The sequence below is a fragment of the Aedes albopictus genome, chromosome 3 (genome assembly GCF_035046485.1).
Source record: "Aedes albopictus strain Foshan chromosome 3, AalbF5, whole genome shotgun sequence".
Classification (NCBI taxonomy): Eukaryota; Metazoa; Arthropoda; class Insecta; order Diptera; family Culicidae; genus Aedes; species Aedes albopictus.
Genome location: NC_085138.1, coordinates 119,688,841 through 119,705,725, shown reverse-complemented (window position 1 = coordinate 119,705,725; position 16,885 = coordinate 119,688,841). Strand labels below are relative to the sequence as shown.

At 38.8% G+C, this 16,885-nt stretch overlaps 1 protein-coding gene across 1 annotated transcript in view; it reads left to right on the top strand.

The window, feature by feature from the left end:
- LOC115268772 (PDZ domain-containing protein 8) overlaps window positions 1-16,885 on the top strand; it is a 71,381-nt gene that overhangs the window by 42,846 nt on the left and 11,650 nt on the right. The gene's annotated exons all lie outside the window — the stretch shown is intronic.

Here is a 16,885-nt window from a genome sequence, read left to right as displayed (position 1 = left end):
GTACCATTTGCCAGAATGTACCAATCCCCAGAATTTATTATTAAATATTAAATTCTGGGGATTGGTACATTCTGGCAAATGGTACTTTCGGGCAAATAAAAATTTTCTCCATTTTCCATTTTGATTGTGAGAATTTGGTGGATATATTTTAGTTCATTGACATGAAAAATGTCATCAGCTTCAATCTTTTACAATAATTCAATATGTTCACTGCTAGGATGATCTTGGTTTGTTTCGATAAAGAACGACTAGGGCTAGAACAACGAAAACCACTGGAAATGATTCACCGGTAGTTATTGAGCAAAGAGAAAATCGATGAAGAGAAATCGATCACTGCAGATATGCCTATATGATCCTAAGCGCGAGACTTCGATGTAACTAGGCTATAAGTGCATAGGTCCACAAACATCTGGTATGATGAAAATACTGCTGACCGAAGTCCATTGAGTTGTCAAAAAAAAGTCTCACGAAACCTACTGCAAACTTATCCATATAAGTGAGAACAAAAGATGTTTACAAAGTTCTGACAGATAGATTAACACGGGAAATCTGAACACAAACCACTACCACACAGGAATTTGGATTGGTCAATCAGGCCGAATGGTCAACGGTTCGGTACTTTTTTGACGAAATTAGAACAGCAGTATGATTTCAGTAGTTTCGGTAAACGATTTTACTGACGCTCAGTACTCCAACTGTCGAAAACGGGTGCAAAATTTAAACAATCCATTACAGATATATTCAGCTATTCTAATTTCGTCAAAAAATTACCGAACACGGTAATCAAAATTAAGTGTGTAATATTAATACATATTGCCTTATTGTTTTACCGTAATCAACAATCAATATCAAAATCTAGTCTTACTAACTAAGAAGAACAGCCTATGTTTAAAAGAAGGCAAAATTCACTAGTTGAACATCAACGGTTTCAGTGCAAAAAGCAATTTTTCTACAACGAAACTATTCTCTCTAGTTCAAATAGTGAATTTTTCCTTCTTCTAAACACAGGCTGTTCTTTCTAATTTCATTGCAAGATTAGTTTTTGGCATAAATGGTTGATTATGTTAGAACCATAAAGCAATATTGGTATTGCGGAACTAATAGTTAACTATTGAAAAAAATGACAGATCTTTAACCCGATTATTGTTTAAGAAGGACAAATTCATGGGTAATATGCAGTAGCTCCAACTTCAACAATTATCTTAACAGCAAAAAAAAAAGAGAAAATGAAAAAAATATGGCCATTCGACAAAATAACTTTTTGACCTAATGAGCTTCGACCAAATGACATTCGACCCAACGGCCTTCAGTCGAATGCCCTTACACCATTGATATTAAGATTCTATTACAGTAGCCGGAGCGCCATTAGCCGTAATACCATAAGCCCAAATATGTTAAGCTCACATGTTACAACCACCGTGATAAGGGAATATATTGGTTAGAAATGTCGCAAATAAACTAAGTTCATTCAGAAAGAACAGCAGATGATTAAAACAAGGAAAAAACTGCTGGAATTATTAGAATTTATTTCTTCAAGAACAAGCTTTTTATAGCATTTGATCAAGTGATATTCAGCCTAATGGTACATTCAAGCTTGTGATATTGGGGGTAATGGCTTTCGGGCAGTGACAGTCAGGCTAATGGTATAGGTAAAACCGTCACTTAAGTTATTGTTTCTGTATATTTTACTCGTTGCTCCAAAAGGTTTTTGTTTATGGTATTCGATTGACTAAAGTGTGTGATCAACAATTCCGGGTAATTTTCCTGTTGGCACAAAAGTTATGATTTAAAGTAATCATGCTATATGTAGTTATTGTTAAAAATAAGTTTTAAAAATAACTTTCAATTGAAAGCAGGGAATCTTTGAAAAAAGTATAAATAAAGACAAAAATTGCATATCAGTAAAAGCTGGAAAGATCATCCTATGAGTTAAAGAAAGGAAAATTTTTGATGAGTATCGATCAAATTCCGTCAAAACAATATTTGATCAATTGGATCCACATCATGATCAACTTGTCCACATGGCAAATCTGTGGAAATGTTCGAATTGAAATTGCGCATATCAATAAAATAATTTAATTACAAAAAAGATTTAATGTATTGTGAAGTTTGAAAGGTTTGAGTTCACATCAATTTTTTGTTTCAGATTGATTTGTTCTTCTTCAAACTATTGGCTTTTCTTCCAAAGTTACTTTAAAACCATTTCTTGTTTGCTCTTACATCAGTTCAAAAAAATATTTAACTTTCGCATATTAATCTGAACAAAAACATTTCACATTTTTACAATCGTTATCGTGGGCTAATCGATCCCAAACAAATAAAAAACACGAATTATTTTTCATTAAGAATGTTTTAAATTATCATTCAATTGGGAACACTTCTGGATTGAGAGCTTTGGAAAATTTCTGGGAAATGGTACTTTCTGGGGAATGGTACATTCTGGCAAATGGTTTTCTGGGAAATGGTTCTTTCTGGCAAACGGTTTTCTGGGAAATGGTATTTTCTGGCAAATGTCTTTCTGGCCAATGGCATTCTGGCGAATGGTTTTCTGGCAAATATCGCACAATCGGCTTTCCATACAAAAAATCTTACAAGGGGGGAGGGGGTGTCGAAAAATCGCAAAAATTCCCTTACGTAATTAATGGACAGCCCCTAATCATCCTCATTTAAGGTTGCAACCTCCATGAGAGGAGGGGGGATTACAATGAGGGAGAAGCGCATTGAAAGATTTATGAAAAAAAAACATGACATTTTTCGACGTTCGTTCGTCTTCCGAAATTGTGTCATGTTACCGGTTTTATGGCCCTGGTATTTCCTGGATGCCACACACGTCTGATTGTTTCACGATATTTCCTTAACTTGAGTGGAGAAGAACACGCTCTCAAGTTTTTTTTTTTGAGCTTACGATATTGATAAAGATTAGCTGATGATCAGAGGAGCTGTTTAAACGCATGGATTTATTGTTATAAATTATTTTAGGCACTAAACGTATGAACACACTCGCTTGACACTTCTTCGACATATTTTCGAAAAAAAGCGTGCTTTTATGAAGACACGGTAAGCATGGCACCACTCTAACGTCAAATGGGGACTGGATAACAAGCTGAATTTTTAGTTAAGGTTATGTGCACTCGATAACTTGCTTGACCCAATCTCACCCCCATCTATCTATCTATCTATCTATATATATAAAAATGAGTTTGAAGTTCCTTTGAGGCAACAAAACTCACAAACGGCTGAACCGATCAGGATGATTCTTGCATGGTTGGATTCGTATTCATGGTGGCTGTGTTTATATGTACAAAAAGTTACGAAAATCATCTAGAAAAGTAAGAAAATTGATAAAGTACTGATTATCGTGAGCTGGGAAGGAAATCAACACGATTGAAATGAAACCAATCTAGAGTGCGGTGACGTTATGACCTCAACAGTTGTCAATCCACCACAGCTTGGCAAGACAAAGTTTGCCGGGACAGCTAGTTCTTAATATTTAGACATAGGGTCGAAAATATTGAATTTTTTAATAAAAAGTGCATTGTCAGCCCGCTTTTTTCGTTGCCTCAACCAGGTAATACCTACAGCTAACCACTTATAAGAAAATTTATGGTTAGGTACTTGTGTGAAGCATTACGAAGGAGAATTTTTTTCAGAGTGATTTACTAGTAGTTTCATTATATAAGTTAAGCCACACATTTAACAAAAAAAAAACGATTACATATTGCTAAACAGTGGCTTAAAAATTCAGCCGAATGATGTTCAATCAGTGCGAAAACGAACACCAATACATACTCGAATGCAGTCATCCAACAGCATGACGCCGAGAACGAACATGACAAAGAGAAAGCAAGACAATGAGAGCGGCGCCTCGTAGTGTAATCAACTGTGGCTGAAGTTCAGTTTTGATCTTCACCGCGAGCTCGGTGAATATGAGTTTGACTTTTTTAAATTGGAATTGCATTTTTGTGATTTTAGGCTGTTTAAGGCACGCAATTAACGATGTGTCGCCCTAATTATATTTATTATGCTTGCTTTAGGTGCATGGTATGCACCAGCAGCACTTTTTGCTTTCAAATTGTGCCTAAACCATAAATATGAATTGAATATGAATATGCTGACATTGAATATCAGTGGGTGGTTGAAATTCAGCAGACAGCGAGGTAATGAATTTTTCGTCGCTTTAACTTCAGAGAGTGGCACTTCTGTTGTCGAGACGATAATCAAAATAAAATCAAATCTACGACGCAGGAGCCACTGGACGTCGGTGGTTATGACTGCAATTTGACAAATTAAGACACTGATATAAAGTTTTCAATATAAATTAGCGATAGTTGATGAGCTATATCAAATTTTATGTTTCTCTGTTTTGACCCAATCTCACCCCCCCAGACCCATTGCAATGCATTGTCACCCCCATCGACGGTAAGTATCTTATCGTTTTTGTTAAATATATTTAACAAATGTTTTCAATTGACATACTTTCCTTAAAAATGGAAAAATGCTAAAGTTGTTCCAATTAAAGCCTAATATAAATCCTTTCGAAAAAACTCATTTTAAATAGAATGATGATTCACATTGATCAAAGTTCTATTTTTGTAAATGAGCAGTTCGGACATTCGACTGCTCATCAAGTTTTACGGGTAACGAATTTTATTCGTTCCAATAAATCTGAAGGTTCTTCCAGTGGGGTAGCACTACTAGAAACAACATTCGATAGTGTTTGGCACGAAGGCTTAATCGTTAAATTGAAAAATTTAAACTATCTACTATATAGGGTGACGACGGGTATTTTTTTAACCGTTATGTGGCCGGCAAACTTTTTGCTTTTTTCTACACCGTGTATTTTAAATGGGTGCTGGGTACCCGGGTACCCTGCCGGCCACATAAGGGTTAACCTAATTTACATCTCTTTTGTCCACTAGAGCACTGCGTGTGCAATTCCAATGAATTAACTACATCGGCTGTTTTCCTACTCTCCGCATCGACCAATGTGGCGCTAGCTTCTATGCGCGAAAAATCGCTAAAAGTAAATCGCAAAAATATTGTATGGCGAATACCATCTAAAGGCAAATTCTTCAAAGTGGAACACATTATTCGAAAAAATATTTGGTAGTGGTTGTGCACAATGGTGACCACTATTAAGCCTACCAAATATTTTTTCGGGAAAAGCTTTGTATTTCAAGTAATTCAAGTTAAGATGCATTTCGCCATACAAAATTAAATTGATTTACTTCTGCTGATCAACTGTGGCTGCGCGCAAAGCGGGTAGTTCATTGGAAGCTGTAATTACACTTTACAGCGCCTAAATGTATTCTATTCTAATTGTACTATATCGAACTGGTTGCCGTTGCGCTGCTTTCACCCTATCATGGTAGAATGATGAGCACGAGGATCCACGAGGACCAACTCAGCCACTGAGTAGGTTTTTTCCCTGTGTTGATGTGTGGCTGTTAGTTGTTCCTTTTTTCCAGTCCGATTAGGGGTCCATTATGAGTTGCCGTTCGCCGATGTCCAAGTATCCGGGCCCATTTGAGCCATATGCACAGAAGAGGGTCAGTGTCAGCTGCTCTCAGGGGGAATGAGCAACTGACGAAAGTGCCGGGGCTGGGATCGAACCCATGACCATTTGCTTATGAAGCAAACGTGTGACCAATTGTGCCACGGGCCCCAGCGACGATGGGTATTACACTGTTCGACAAAAAAAAACTTTTGCCGTGATCAGAGACCCCATTAGTAGGGCATAAAAGCGCATGGAAAATGTAGAAAAATGCCATTTTCAAATCTGTTGGAGCACCCCTAGAAACTTTTTGAGATGAGTTTGAATTTTATTCATTTTTGAAGGTTTGACGCGAGCTTTAGAAATCATCATAAACACTTTTGAAATACAATATCTTTGAAATGCAATTTTGTGCACCGCTTAAATTTTCACAGATCTGAGAAGTAACTTTGATAAATAACTAGTCAAAATTTCAGCCTATTACTACATTCCATTTCATTGATGCATATCCGGGAAGAATCATATATGACTTATATAGTACAAATCCTTGAAGTTTTCTCTTAATTCATTCACAAAAAGCAAGCCCCTATCCTTATCTAATAATAACAAAATAATTATTTTACTTTGATTTGACTGTGAAATGCTACACTTATAATCTAAATAATTGAATTCAAATTTTCGAGAAGAAAATCCGGTCGATTTTTCAAACCGGCCTGTGTAAAAATAAAAATAAAATCTAATACATTTATATTTTGCGATCAGCACAAAAAAAAACGTGTCCAGTGTTTTCGTGGGTTGTCTGTATTCACTTAATGTTTCGAAGAACCTCCTAGCCATACCAAGGTGGTAAAATTGATAACTTTATTGAATAAAACAAACCTATTTTAATACAATGAATTGAAGCTGGCATTGCGTAGAAAACATGGTTTAAGTTCACGACTGTTCAAAACAATACAACCCTAAAAAATGCAAGCCAAAAATGAAAACATTCTCTATTTACTATTAGTAATCGTTGTTTCCATCACATTTTAGTTAGTTTCACAATACAGAATGTGTATGTTGAGGCATTACCAATGAAGACACTTTTATGAAATTAATTAAATTTGTTATGTAGTAAAATATTTCCAATCTTTATTTCAAGCTCAATAATGTCCCCCATTATTGTAAAATTTCTTTATTAGTTCCAGTGGCATAGGGTCTGGGACCATTTGGGCAGTATCACCTATTTTAGGCACTTTAGTCTATGACTCAGTCAATTTAGAACCGTTTGACTTGATTTTTGGGACACGATCAGATACGCATAGTATCTAGCTATATGCAACAATTCAAGTCAATCGGTTTGGAATAGACTGAGTTATAGCAGCAAGTGCCCAAAATAGGTGCTCCTGCCTAAATAGTCCTAGACCCTATTTGTTAATATAGTGTGAAATACTATCTATCCAGAAGCACTGAGTAACTCGTCTCATATATAATTTATTTAGTCCAAATAGTACAAATTTGTTTCAATGAAGAGGTCGTTAGAATTTGAATATATTTTCCGCATTGTATTTCAATTTTTAAGAACATGGAACTGCTTGATATTTACCAGGTCAAGCACTCTGGAACGGTTACTTAGGTACACACCAAATCATTAAAAAGTATCCTCATGCATATGCGATATATCGATCGAAATTCGATCAAAACTAAATACTTCCTTGAGTTCCTTGAATTAAGTTGACGAACTGTAATTTTGCCTGAATTGTGATCCTAATCCATCGCATTCAAAATCTCAGTTTATTGGTATTTGAACATGATTATGAAAAAAACATTTGATGTCAAATGTTACAATAAACTATGTTCATTTTCATAAGCGACAAAAAAGTTTTTAAAAACTGCAATTAGAAAATTAAATTTATTTGGAAAAGTTTTTCCTTAAAACACTCATGCTGACCTCAATGAACTAATCTAGCTTTCTTCCTGTGGATCCTTTGTAATCAGATCCTAAAATTTCTCGTATAGATTTCCAGAATCATACTTAGTTAATCCAGATGTTTGATATACAATTTTCATCTTCTTCAGTCAGAGACTGAAAAATACATTAACACTAGAAAATGGACGTCACATCTAGTGACCTGGTGGAAAACTTGTAAAGAAACGTTTTCTCCTACTGGAGCGGAAATCCATCTAATATTCCGAGGCGTTCGAAGTATTCGAAAGACTGACGCTACACGGCGTTAACGCATAGAAGTTTTTTAAATGGATATGAATATGGGCGTGCTTTATGGGATTAGATTAAAAAAAAAAACCTAAAAGATTTTCACTATTTAAGTCAGAGTTAAGCCTTCGCGGATATGTATCAATGAAACGGAATGTCGTAATTGGTAGAAATTTTGACTAGTTATTTATCAAAGTTGCTTCTCAGATCTGTGAAAATTTCAGCGGTGCACAAAACTGCATTCCAAAGATATTGTATTTCAAATGTGTTTATGATGATTTCTAAAGCTCTTGTCGAACCTTCAAAAATGAATAAATTTCAAACTCATCTCAAAAAGTTTCTAGGGGTGCTCCAACAGATTTGAAAATGGCATTTTTCTACATTTTCCATGCGCTTTTATGCCCTACTAATGGGGTCTCTGATCACGGCAAAAGTTTTTTTTTGTCAGACAGTGTTATCGGCATCATTATTATCAGAGCAATGTGACCAGTATGTTAGTGTTGCGAATTAGTTCTCAATTTGGGGGTCACGGGCCTCGTAAATTTCTCAAGAACTGAAAATAAGTGAGGACTCACTATCCTGACTCATTATTTTAGTGGAGATATGGGCTTTGGGTTCAGATATATAATTTCCTGGAAAGATTTTATTACTCTGATGCGACTGTAAATGTTTCAGTTTGACAGCTTATCACGATTATCTACTTTTTTTCGAAAGGTACATTGTTTTGACACATCAATGTAATTGAAACCATACTTCGTGAAACCATATAATCTGGTAACTGGCATAACAAGCCACAATTGAAAATCATAGGAATTTTATGTAGTGTTGGCGGCTTTCAACGTGTAGGATGCCACAAGCCCCTGCTCATTCTATTTTATGGAAACAGATCCGCAGCACAATACATGGATTAAATCAGAGGATTTTATTTTTCGCCTGTTTGTTACCCAAGGGGCATCGCATTTGGCTTGGGCAGGCTTCCGCTCATATGCCGTTTATGTTGCGAATGGGATTAAATTATTGAGCCGATGCGTGGCAACAGTTTCCCGGTATGTCTGAAAATAAATCGTCTATTGTTTAAAGTTACTTCATATGATCTGTGCATCTCTACGGAAGTGGATTTTAATTATCATATTTATGCTACGCTTTGTTTACTCTCCAATAATTGAATACTTTTGATCTTTTTTATTCCAAAACTCTTATTAGAATTGAAAAAACAATGGTTTATTCGAAAGAGTGTAATAAGTTTCGTACCTTTTAATTCCGCCCTAATTGCTTATCCTTTGACAGATACGCGTATTTCGACTACCACTTATAATCCCTTTAATCCTTTTCAACTTGTAATCCACTGGATAACTGACACTGAGGAAGATTACAATTGGTAGTCGAAATACGCGTATCTGTCAAAGGATAAGCCATTAGGGTGGAATTAAAAGGTACGAAACTGATTACACTCATTCGAAGAGAGTATTCTGCTCAGAGGGTTCGAAAAGTCGGTACACGATCATAATGGTTTATTCCTTGTTTAAGAAAATTTTCCTTCTATGTATAAGCATTCCCAAGCGTTATGAACAGCACAATTCTTAGTTGCTATTTGATGATTTACCAATGAATTGGGTTTGAGCTAAACTTTTCCACCAGTATTAACCAGTCTTATAAGTAGTTATCTTCGTCAATGCTCTAGTCTTCGCCCCCTCTATACAAATTCCTTTTCTTATGTATGAAGTGACGAAGATTAGAGCAGAATTTTAGGGTCGAAGTCTTGAGTTTTTTCTCTAGTATTTTGCATTTTAATGTTATTTTGATTAATTTTCGAATTAGGAAACAAAAAATCCAGTCATCTACAAACAAAAAGTTAGTCACCATCATAGCACAAAGCATTACGCTGAATCATCTGACGATTTATTCATCACGCCGGTCTACACGAACGTATAAGACAAGATTGAATACAAGTTACCAAATCAAGGTCTGTCGTTGTGCAGCAAGTTGTTTTGCCGACTACCGACCGATGATGGGGCGACCGCCACGGATAGCCGTACCCAAAGAGAAATGTTAGTCCTCCCTGTACCGCGCGTGGGTGGGAGCAACAGGATGAAACGGCCTCATTTCGTTGTCGTTCGCTTTGACCTGATTGTTTGTTTTGATTTCATAGAAAAAGTTTTCTCTCCTCCCGGACCAGACCGTGTACACGTGCCTCAGAGGGGTGCTTAGATAAGTGCGAGGGCTCACTTCGACGTCCACTGTGATCGCCGGCGAATGCATCGTCTGGTGTGGCGGTGGGGTGGAATGTGTAAGCTCTACAATTGAGCAGCGATGAACAAATGGGGCAATTTTCTTCACTATACGATGGTGCTGTTGCTTGAGGCAGGGCACATAAGTTGCAAAGTGTCGTCCAAAGGTGGGTGGGTGGCGATGATTGGTAAAGTTTCCATGACTATGATGATAATTATAATTTGAAAAGTTACATTCATTGCGGCAGTTTTACACAGCGCAAGGTAAGAGTTTTAAATAGTTATCAAAGTTACTGTACCCGTCTCTAGTGTAATCTTTGCACATGACAGATACCGGAGCTGAATTCACACTATCTGTTGGATGTAATCAAAACTGACACAATATGAAAGAAGGTTTCATTCTTCATTATTGGAACCGAGCTCTTGCTAGCTTAAGTTGTCTTTATAGAACTGTTTATAATTTATGTAGCTTGCATCTAGGCTTGTATACAAATTCGTAGGCACTTTACTGTACGTACGTCCAATTGTCCCATGTTATATGTGAATCCTATATAACATGGGACAATTATGCGTAGAACGGCTGTTTAGGTTACTGTTATTTATTTAGGTTAATTATCCACACGAAAGGCATTGTTTTTATTAATCAAATGCTAGATTAGCTTATGTAGGGACCAAATTCCTTCTAAAGGAAGAACACAAAAACTCCGCCACCTAATAATTTTTGCATTGAATTAGAATAGGAGATGTATATCTACCCGTGGATTAATTCTTCAAATAAAAACAAACAAGCCACCGCATCATGAATGTCGTAAGTAATATTATCAATATGTAAAAGGTTGTTGTGTGTCTGTGTCCGTGTTCAAGCACATGCATATTACTAGTCCCACTATGTTCACATCTAAATGACAATCAATATGCAATATAAATTAATGTAGAGCAGGTCGATCATCGGTAATCTCTTGTGCCTTACGTCACGCATTGTTGACAGTGCTACAGAAAAAGAACGCAAACTGACTTTATCTATATAGCGGTTGACCTATCCGCGGCTTCGGATGAAAACAAGGGGTCATCGTTTAGAACGCACATCAAAGGGAGAAATGATAACAATAATTTTTAATTTGTTATCAACCAGGCGTTTCTAAGGAGTATAAAAAAAATCATGGAAACGCTTGGTTGTTGATGTCTCTTATGCTTATTTTCTGCAGGGTAACTTGTCATTGCGACCAGTTTTCTGATCTTTTGAGATACACCACTCGTTTTAATATATAACCAACCACGTATCGACGCGATAGGTCAATATAAGTAGAGACCCTCAGCACATGATCGTCGGATATCCCCTCACAGATAAAAGTGTGTTGTTTGAAACGAATTACTTTACAAGGCTTCAAAGATTATATACCAGAGGGCTATATATGCCGACGGGTCTCCAGGTGGTGTCCCCGCCTTTGGCAAAAGAACCAGGCTTAGCTGCTTCCAAACCTCTGGGGAAACTTTCTCGTCCTGGCATTTCTTCATAGCAGACCTGAACATCCTGGGATCCTCTGCAATAGTTACTTTTAAGGCCAAGTTCGAAACTCTGTCCAGATCTGGGGCCTGCGCTAAGGGACTTTGATATCCCCACAAGTTCCTCATCAAGGACTCTCTCCTTATCGCCAGCTCCTGTCCCCAAATGTCCTACGAAAGGAGGTCAAGGACTAAGATCATGACGCGGAGGAAGACCCTCGATGATCATCTCCAACATCTCTGGAGACTGCTCTGTAAACTTATATACAAAAAATACCTCAGTATATTTGATGACCTAACTGAAGTCATACCTCTGAAGTCGACCTATTGATACCTGATGCCATGCCTTGGTTTCCACAGAACTGTACATAAACAACAATTACTATTATTTGCATGCTTAAAACTTCTGTTAGCTTCTGATATCAATATTATTTCAAACAGAATGAAGTTAATTTCTTGACAACATTCCTGAGTATGTATCTTGAAGGCTCTGGTTAAAATTATTGTAGATTATTGAGCTCTACATACACAGCCATTATAGATTTGTGTATGCATGAAACGCATGTGAGCTACACAAGATTATGTACCAACATTTCTCTCTTCAGCTTATGTGTGACATACCATGGTCTAATATTACTGATGTAGAATTGTTTTCCTAATGTAGAATGGACCGATGCATTTTATGGGGCATAATTCGTTCTGAGAATCATTTACTGACAATACCCATTATGCCCCATTTTCCCCTGAAAACCCTTTTCTTTCTGGGTTAAAACAATATTCCGTCGCTAACTCAGAATAAAGATACACTGCGTCCAAGACCTTTATCCGCAAACAGCGAAACCCTCAGAGCTGTTGGCGAATCACAAATGAGTGCCTGCAAGCAGAGGCGTTTAATTTTGTTTCAATGAGACACTTTCATGCAACATTTGAATGAGTCACTTTATCTGTTTGACACACTATTCGAGTCTTTCTTTTCGATTCGGAGAACGTTCTCATTCATCGTAACACTCGGTAGTCTCTCTTCGGGGTGGCGTTGCTTGTGCTTCACTCGGCAGAGCAGTAGTGTCTCACTCTTGCGCGTTAGTCTCTTAATGGTAACAGGCGCCGGTTAATTGGATTTAAGCGGTCGAACTTGTGTTCCTTTTTCATAGAACAAAATGATCATTCTATTGGCGTGCACCACTATTTGAAAAATTGTTTTAAATAGTGTTTTTAGCACATTGAAATTTTTCAATGACCCACAATTGAAACGAAAATTCAAAGTGTTTCACTTCAATTTTCAAACACACTTGTTTCAGTAGCAATAATGAACGAAAGTGTTGCAGTGTGAGCTATGAAGCATTGCAGCAGTCCCGTCGCATGGGAAACGATTTGCTACAGCTTTCGTGCGTCATGTTTTCCTTTCGAAATTGCACGTCCCTGCCTGCAAGTGAGAAGCGGTGTCAGTAGTTTAGTGGTATCTAAAGCGTGGTTGCCTCTCACCTAGCTTTGGGTAATATTTTAAATCGATGTTCTTTTTTCTTTCTTCTTCTTCCTTTATTATTATTATTATTATTTTTGTTGTTTTTGTTGTTGTTGTTGTTGTTTATTACATTGGCACGGTAAAGGCTGGGTATGCTGCGCAATTCAGATCCCATTGTGATCCACTAGCCTCTGCCCAGCAACTCCTATCCCTACCTCCACGCGGTACCGGCCGGAAACTATGAGCAACCTTAGGGAAGATCGGGTAACCAACCCCGGTGGGAACTTTGGTCGTAGGCTGACAGGGAAGGGGGGGTTTGCTTCGGCAAACCTGAGCGTCTGTTCTCCAGGAGGAGCGGCTCACAACAGCGTCTGATCCCCATGTTAGGGGCGGCTGATCTACGTCCGTGTGCCAGGGAAGGACTCTAAGCTCAACTGTGCACTATGGTCCTCCGGAAAGTAGGGGGTTGGTGTCAGGCCCTACGAGCCAGCCGTAAAAAAACATTGTAACGGAAAATCAGCAACAGAATAATACGAACCGAGACCAACGGCAACGACCCCAGCGAACAAAAAGGACTTGCGATTGGAAACTCGGTACGTGGAACTGCCGATCTCTCAACTTCATTGGGAGCACCCGCATACTCGCCGATCTACTGAAGGATCGCGGGTTCGGCATCGTAGCGCTGCAGGAGGTGTGTTGGACAGGATCCATGGTGCGAACGTTTAGAGGTAATCATACCATCTACCAGAGCTGCGGCAACACACGCGAGCTGGGAACAGCTTTCATCGTGATGGGTGATATGCAGAGGCGCGTGATCGGTTGGTGGCCGATCGACGAAAGAATGTGCAGGTTGAGGATCAAAGGCCGATTCTTCAACTTCAGCATAATAAACGTGCACAGCCCACACTCCGGAAGTACTGATGATGACAAGGACGCATTTTACGCGCAGCTCGAACGCGAGTACGATAGCTGCCCAAGCCACGACGTCAAGATCATCATAGGAGATTTGAACGCTCAGGTAGGCCAGGAGGAGGAATTCAGACCGACGATTGGTAAGTTCAGCGCCCACCAGCAGACGAACGAAAACGGCCTACGACTCATTGATTTCGCCGCCTCCAAAAATATGGCCATACGTAGCACCTTTTTCCAACACAGCCTCCCTTATCGTTACACCTGGAGATCACCACAGCAGACGGAATCTCAAATCGACCACGTTCTGATTGACGGACGGCACTTCTCCGACATTATCGACGTCAGGACCTATCGTGGCGCCAACATCGACTCCGACCACTATCTCAAGGCACGATTCTACATTGTCTTGATACACATGCGAGAGCAAGGGAAATGAAGGACAACATAGCCGCCTATGATGTAGTGAGCAAGTTTCGAACGGCAAACACGTGCTGCATGTAACAACCGAGAGTAAACGGGGAAGATGTCCTCATTCTGGTTTCTTTGGCTAAAACCGCAACTAAATTAAGTTTCATCATGATATGGTCTTCTACAAAGTTGTTCATTAGGGTATCAACTACTATTCTTTCAATTCTGAGCCAAATCGAACTCGCCAAACCGGCGTGCTGTATGAGAGACTGGAGGTCATTCAATTTCCCATATATTTGGACTGAGAATCCCATACAAACCTTCAACTCATTTGCGCCAGCTCAGTTTTCAACCGATTGAGCTGAATCTTTCACAGATTGATCTTCGCATCCCAAGGCACGATTCTAGAGGGTGCCCCGTGAATTTTGAAAACTTTTTTTTCGCTTCATACAAATGTGGGCCGGTCTAGTAGACACGCTTGGTTATTGCAACAGTACTTCCGGTACGACGTTGGTAAGGTATAGCACGAGATTGAAGCCAAATAATAAGGCCTGATTTTCTGAAGCTGTTCAGGTCTAAGAGTACGAGAAAGGTACGATCTTCGGCAAAGTTGTTCAGGGCTACGAGTACTTCCAGGTCATGGATAGCATAGTTCCGAATTTTACCACCAAGTGGCGCTAGTGTACATGGTTACTTCCAGAACGACTTTGGTGAGATTGTTTAGCACGAGACTAAAGCCAGATAGGAAGATACGCTCTTCTGCAAAGCTTTTCAAATTAATGCATGGCATAGCACCAAATTTCACCAATACATATCTGACCAAATCCGTACCTGAAATAATTATGAACACTATAGTTATTGCAGGTACGTATTTTGTCAGATATGGTACGAAATTGAAGCCAGACAGAAAGCTACGATTCTCGGCAAAGCTGTTCAGAACCAGTGCTGCAATTTTTCGACAGGCCTTTATGATAGCGATATTTTGCTTTTTTCATTTTCTCCGTTTCGGTTTTCCTGTCAATTTTGCTTTCCGATCAGCAACACGGGAGCGAAATGAAATAGGTACTCACACTCGCACGCAGCGTGCTGAAAGCGAGAGCTGACAGGGCTAAATTTCCATTCAATTTTCTGTAGTTGAGTGTTTTCACCCGTGCTAACGTATAGGGCACTCACTCTCACAAGCCACCGCTTGAGACGAATGGCCTTTCAGCATGAGTAGTGTGTGGATGATTGGGAATTGATCTTGTTGGGTCGCTCACGATTAGAGCTCTCGGACTCTGTCAGTTCTCACATCGAGGAACTGAAAACGACCGCCGCAGTCATTCATTTTCGGCTGAAAAATAGGCACTGAGACTGATATTTTGCAGGACTGTTCAGAACAACTAGTACTAGTACTTCCTGGTAAATAATCGCATAGTTCCCAATTTCACCACCACGTGGCGCTAGAGTACATGTTTTTTTTCGGTATGGCTTTAGTATGACATATCTCAAAATTGAAGCCAGATAGGAAAGTCCGATTTATGGTCACGTTATTCAGGACTCTGAGCACATCCAAGTGTTCAATCACATAATTCCGATTTGGCCGCCTCCTGACTGACAATACATCCCATACTTTCGAATTTCACCACCACTGGCACTACCGAAGATGTAAATACCTAGTTACTTCCTGTTTTATTTTGGTGCAAAGTTGTTCAGAACTTTGTTTGCTACCCAGTAATATCTCGCCATGTTCAAAACATCACCACCTCGTTTCACTTGTGTACATACAGTCCCGATTCGTTCGTTGGCGGCTCGTTAGATGGGTTGTCTCGATAGTTGAATGTTCACTGGTTGGGGCAAAACCCAACTAAAAAGCACTGTCAATGTCAAAATCGATGTCAAAAAGAGTTTGACGTCTGACCGCCGTCGCATCGCAGCTCCTATATACAGAACGTTTGTGCAAGTATGTGAGTGTTTCGTGACATATTTTTCGTCACTTACGTGTGTTTACAGCATTTTGATCAGTTGTCAGTTGCCCCAACTAACGAACACGATTCGCTAATCGGGGCGCAGTCGTGACCCAACGAGCGAATCCTCACTGTAATTAAGTCCGTTACGATTTTGATAATATATATCTTAAAATTCTAGCACGGTAAGAAGTAAAGATCTTTCGCAATTTTGTTCATGGTCACGATTGCTTTCTAATGCTGAACAGTATAGTGACACAGTTAATTGGCTCGGTAGCTTAGTTGGAAAAGCACTTGCCTAGCGAATAAGGGTCGTCCACCTGAGCTGTAGATTTTTTCGGAATTTCACTAATAATTTTTCCATCTTTTCATGTATATGTTGAGATCATTAAAAATGATTAATTGAAATTTGGTTCACTAACTACTGAGGCAATACAAAGTCAATAGTTCCACGTTTTTTGCCTATCGGTACTTTACGTTACAAAGACCCCGTTTGTGTGTTAACATATGCACTTCAAATTACTGTTACTACTTAAATTTTCTAGGCCTGAGTTTGTTTAGTTCATCCACATTTGCCTCTGTATTTTCCGTTTCAATATTTCTTACTCCACTAACATCAGTCAACTGTATTTCTTGCTCCACCAAGTGAACCAGTGACGAAGTTTTCTATTTGCATAAACTTAGGTCCACAATCCTCTTATTTTAAGAACACCCCCGAGAATTCCAAAGAACGCAAGC